Raw genomic sequence first — 6,099 nt, forward strand, 5'->3', positions numbered from 1 at the left:
GGTGGAACGAGGCGGAGTTACAGCGCTCTTTGTCAGACCAGGAGACATCCCTAAAATTTGCAGCAACGGAATGGGGAGACTCTCACGAGCAAGATCTTTGTTTTCCGTTTTGTTCTACGACTCACCAATGGCAACAAAAATAAAGGGTTAAATACTTGGAAAAATAGATATACTGTATTTTTTTTACTGGGATTTTTGCCATTTATGAATGTATTATTCAATGCGTTGCTATGGGCAATTCGTCAAAATATTTCGGCTTGCCTTAACAAAGTGGTTGACTACTTATTGACTCAAGAATTATGACGTGTCTATGGAAGGGGGTGAGAACCATGAGCCTACTAGGTTTTCTATTGAAGTCAATGTACCCAGAGGAGGACAGAAGCTAGCTGTCCTTAGGCTACACCATGATGCTAACCCAGAGAGTGCTGTTGAGGCTACAGTAGAACTTCATTGCAAAACAGTGGGTTTTAATCAGTTATTTGGTGATATTTAGTATAGTTTTATCTAAAAATTATAACTTTTTTTAATGTTTCACTATTTTTATGTTTATGAAGTTCACTGAACAGAATGATCCTCCCTTTCCAGCCTCCACTGCTTTGTAGTGACTGGGTGTATAGATACACCATCCAAAGTGTAATTAATAACTTCACCATGCTCAAAGGAATATTCAAAGTGTGCTTTTTTTTTACCCATAGGTGCCCTTCTTTGCAAGGTGTTGGAAAACCTACCTGGTCTTTGTGGTTGAATCTGTGTTTGAAATTCACTGCTCAACTGAGGGACCTTACGGATAATTGTATGTGTGGGGTAAATAGATACGGTAGTCATAAACAAACCATGTTAAACGTTATTACTGCACATAGAGTGATTCCCTGCCATTTATTATGTGACTTGTTAAGCAAAATAGTATACCTGAGCATATTTAGGCTTGCCCTAACATATTTAGGCTTGCCCTAACATATTTAGACTTGCCCTAACATATTTAGACTTGCCCTAACATATTTAGGCTTGCCCTAGCATATTTAGGCTTGCCCTAACATATTTAGGCTTGCCCTAACATATTTAGGCTTGCCCTAACATATTTAGACTTGCCCTAACATATTTAGGCTTGCCCTAACATATTTAGACTTGCCCTAACATATTTAGACTTGCCCTAACATATTTAGACTTGCCCTAACATATTTAGACTTGCCCTAACATATTTAGACTTGCCCTAACATATTTAGACTTGCCCTAACATATTTAGACTTGCCCTAACATATTTAGACTTGCCCTAACATATTTAGACTTGCCCTAACAACGTAGTTCACTACTTATTGACTCAAGACATTCCACCTTTTCTTTTTTTTGAAATTTGTAAAAACAGAATTCCACTTTGACAATATGGGGTATTGTGATGTCATGATGGGGTATTGTGATGTCATTATGGGTATTGTGATGTCATTATAGGGTATTGTGTGTAGGGCAGTAACACAAAATCTAAATGTATCCATTCTAAATTCAGGCTGTAACAACAAAATATGGAAAAAGTCAAAGGTTATGAATTCTTTCTGAAGGCGCTGTGAGCCCAGAATCTACCCGCAAACACTGACCACACACACTCTCAGAGACACCGTACACACACTCCTGCAGACACTCTCACTGCAAACAGCAGAACACCCCTACAGATACACACACCCCCACAGATACACACACTCTGGCAGATTCACAAACACACACACTCACACACACTCTTTACAGATACATACGCTCCTGCTCACAAACACACACCCTTGAAGACAAACACTTATGCCAATGTACTGTACACATACACCCGGCCCTGATGACATGCTAAAGGCCCACGGACGTTTTTCAGGGAGCTCTTGGTCTTGAAAGACAGAATGTGGCAAATGACTAAATGTATTTGACTCCACAAAGAAAGTCCATTTCGTTTTAATTTACAATAACTCTTTTCACATGGACTGGATTGAATATAGAGAAAATATGTTCTATGCACACCTTGCTAGATATGTGTACCACATACACACACACAAACGACACTTGCAAAATTCTGACTACCAAAGACAAAAGATTCTGAGTTGGAAAAAGTCCTCAGGAATGGTAATATTCCCATGTCTGTGCCTGTCTCTCTCTCTCGCTCTCTCGCTCTCTCGCTCTCTCGCTCTCTCACTCTCACACACAAACACACACACACGACTTCCGCCGAAGTTGGCTCCTCTCCTTGTTCGGGCGGAGTTCGGCAGACGACGTCACCGGCTCTCTAGCCATCGCCACTCCATTTTTCATGCATCCATTTGTTTTGTCTTGTTCCCTGCACACCTGGTTTTCATTCCCCAATCAATCCATCTGTATTTATTCCTCTGTTCCCCATCATGACTTTGTGTAAGATTGTTTGTGTTTGCGATTTGTGGACATTGTTACGCGCATTACTTTTTGAAGATGTTCTGTGTTTGGGCACATTTTATGTTACTTTGTGCTGTCATTTTGGACCGGAATAAAAAGTGTGTTCACTACACTCTGCTCTCCTGCACCTTCCAATACACACTCTCTCTCTCTCTCTCTCTCTCTCTCTCTCTCTCTCTCTCTCTCTCTCTCTCTCTCTCTCTCTCTCTCTCTCTCTCTCTCTCTCTCTCTCTCTCTCTCTCTCTCTCTCTCTCTCTCTCTCTCTCTCTCTCTCTCTCTCTCTCTCTCTCTCTCTCTCTCTCTCTCTCTCTCTCTCTCTCTCTCTCTCTCTCTCTCTCTCTCTCTCAGCGTCAACGCTGCTCTCTACATCTTATCCCTCTTTTATAAAAGAGAAGTGAAACGCTAAAATTAATATATCTCATCTTACTGTGATGTCAGTGTGCTAGACTGGTGATTCCACAAATCAGAGGCTTCGCTTTATTACGGTAGGGTAGGATGGTAGGGTAGGATAGGGTAGCCGGTGGGAGATATCGATTGTTTCACGTGAAAAATAATACAACATGCAGGACTAGTCAATATGGCTCTTCAGAAACTGTAAGACTGGAGAATCACTTAAGTCCCAGATACAAAGTCTCACTGACTCATATTCAGACACAGGCACCAGCAACTGTGCTCACACGCACACACAAACGCTGTATATTCATTGAACATTATGTTTTGAGGTTTTATGTCGGTCCTGGACCCTGTATCTTGGTGTCGGCTGTGTCTTGTGTCTGTTTCTGACGTTGCGGTCGGACCACTTCACATTGGTTTACTGTGGTATATCACAGACATTACACACAGGTACTGTGCGCACAAACACACACACACACACACACACACACACACTTATGCACATATATTCACACACGTACGTCCACAGCCCAGTGATGTCTCAGTCAAAATGAATACGTATGAACAAGCTAAAACATCCGTGAAAATACTTTTCCAGCAAAAAGCACGAAATCAACTCAAATAAATAATCTGTACATCATTCTGTTTTTAGGAAGATTCCGTGGTGATGTAATGCAATGTTGCATTGTTCTGCAGAGTACATAAAAGCGTGTGGCCTTCACACAGATTTTCCCTACTGTATTAGTGTGAAGAAATGTTTGACAGTGATAGAGACGTGTGTGTGCATTTGTGCGTATCTTCTGCATGCGTGTGTGTGTGTGTGTGTGTGTGCGCGTGCGCGTGTGTGTGCGTGCGTGCGTGTGTGTGTGTGTGTGCGTGCGTGCGTGTGTGCGTGTGTGTGTGTGTGTGTGTGTGTGTGAGTTCATACACTTGTGCGTGTGTGTATGCTATTTATGCATGACCGTTAGTATAACTAGTGTGTGTGACTGTTCCTGCTTCTCTGTACAGTTACCACTATACCTGCTCTACAGTGTGTGTGTACAGTGTGTCTACAGTGTGTGCATGTAGTGTGTGTGTACAGTTTGGGTGTACAGTGTGTGTCTACAGTATGTTTCTACAGTGTATGTGTACAGTGTTTGTGTAGTGTGTGTATACAGTTTGTGTGTACAGTATGTTTCTACAGTGTGTGTGTAGAGTGTTTGTGTAGTGTGTGTATACAGTTTGTGTCTACAATATGTTTCTACAGTGTGTGTATACAGTGTGTGTGTAGTGTGTGTATACAGTTTGTGTCTACAGTATGTTTCTACAGTGTGTGTGTGTGTACAGTGTGTGTGTGTACAGTGTGTGTCTACAGTATGTTTCTACAGTGTGTGTGTACAGTATGTGTCTACAGTATGTTTCTACACTGGGTGTCATTCCTCCATGAGAAACACAGCTAGTGCAGTACAGTAGTAAAATATATAGAAAGAGAACAGAAAAGAGTACTCACAGTTAGTCGTGGACTCCGAGTCGCCTCTCTTCTCTCTCTGTCCTGTTACTGAGCGCTGGCTCTCACTCTGCTGCTATTCTGTCTCTCTCTATCTCTCTCTCCCTCTCCACTGCTATCCCTGCACTGGACACACACACACACACTTAAGTCACACGCTCACACGCTGCTCTGCTCTCCTCCGCTACCAAAGGAAGTGCTCAGATCAACAGAATGAGAGAGAGCGAGTGATTGAGAAAGCGTGTAAGCGAGAGTGAGAGAAAAGTGGGCGAGCGAGAGAGAGAGAGAGGAGGAGGAGGAGGAGGGGGAAGAGGAGGAGTAGGAGAGGGGAAGAGGAGGAGTAGGAGGAGGAAGAGATGATGATGAGGAGGAGGAGACAGGAGAAAGAGGAAGAGAGGGGAGGAGGAGGAGGAGGAGGAGGAGGAGGAGGAGGAGGAGAGTGGAAGAGTAGGGGAGGACTGTGTGTATCTGAAGTGATCTGTTAGCCAGTGTATGAATCAGGAAGAGATGATTCAGATGCTCTACTGTTACTAGCGTGTCCCAGTAGCGAGGGTCTAGTATGCTGTGCCTGTGTGTGAGCGCTCACACATCGCTTGGAAATATCTCATTTTCACATATGGAATTGCAAGTTCTGTTTAAAATGTAAGAAACTTTAACATGTGTAAATCTAGTTCACATGTGGTGGTGAAATATTATTATGCTCCTCACACGTGAACAGTTGTTGTTGACGTGTTGCAGTAGCAATGTTCCCACATATGGAAATGGGTTAGGGTTAGGGTTAGGGTTAGGGTTAGGGTTGTTAGGTAAATGTGGTAACTAGGGTTAGGGTTAGGGTTAGGGTTGTTAGGTAAATGTGGTAACTAGGGTTAGGGTTAGGGTTAGGGTTGTTAGGTAAATGTGGTAACTAGGGTTAGGGTTAGGGTTAGGGTTGTTAGGTAAATGTGGTAACTAGGGTTAGGGTTAGGGTTGTTAGGTAAATGTGGTAACTAGGGTTAGGGTTAGGGTTAGGGTTGTTAGGTAAATGTGGTAACTAGGGTTAGGGTTAGGGTTAGGGTTGTTAGGTAAATGTGGTAACTAGGGTTAGGGTTAGGGTTAGGGTTGTTAGGTAAATGTGGTAACTAGGGTTAGGGTTAGGGTTAGGGTTGTTAGGTAAATGTGGTAACTAGGGTTAGGGTTAGGGTTAGGGTTGTTAGGTAAATGTGGTAACTAGGGTTAGGGTTAGGGTTAGGGTTGTTAGGTAAATGTGGTAACTAGGGTTAGGGTTAGGGTTAGGGTTGTTAGGTAAATGTGGTAACTAGGGTTAGGGTTAGGGTTAGGGTTGTTAGGTAAATGTGGTAACTAGGGTTAGGGTTAGGGTTAGGGTTGTTAGGTAAATGTGGTAACTAGGGTTAGGGTTAGGGTTAGGGTTGTTAGGTAAATGTGGTAACTAGGGTTAGGGTTAGGGTTAGGGTTGTTAGGTAAATGTGGTAACTAGGGATAGGGTTAGGGTTAGGGTTGTTAGGTAAATGTGGTAACTAGGGTTAGGGTTAGGGTTAGGGTTGTTAGGTAAATGTGGTAACTAGGGTTAGGGTTAGGGTTAGGGTTGTTAGGTAAATGTGGTAACTAGGGTTAGGGTTAGGGTTAGGGTTGTTAGGTAAATGTGGTAACTAGGGTTAGGGTTAGGGTTAGGGTTGTTAGGTAAATGTGGTAACTAGGGTTAGGGTTAGGGTTAGGGTTGTTAGGTAAATGTGGTAACTAGGGTTAGGGTTAGGGTTAGGGTTGTTAGGTAAATGTGGTAACTAGGGTTAGGGTTAGGGTTAGGGTTGTTAGGTAAATGTGGT

At 42.8% G+C, this 6,099-nt stretch overlaps 1 protein-coding gene across 1 annotated transcript in view; it reads right to left on the reverse strand.

Moving 5' to 3' along the window:
• Positions 1–4,802, reverse strand: part of LOC110499443 (RNA binding protein fox-1 homolog 3) — an 831,363-nt gene extending 826,561 nt beyond the window's left edge. The window contains 1 exon segment of the mRNA XM_090213100.1: positions 4,283–4,802. The gene's annotated coding sequence lies outside the window, so the exon portion shown is untranslated.
• Between the last annotated feature and the right edge of the window lie 1,297 nt (positions 4,803–6,099).

Source organism: Oncorhynchus mykiss, chromosome 20 (genome assembly GCF_057628025.1).
Source record: "Oncorhynchus mykiss isolate SJ-2025 chromosome 20, ASM5762802v1, whole genome shotgun sequence".
NCBI classification, from domain to species: Eukaryota; Metazoa; Chordata; class Actinopteri; order Salmoniformes; family Salmonidae; genus Oncorhynchus; species Oncorhynchus mykiss.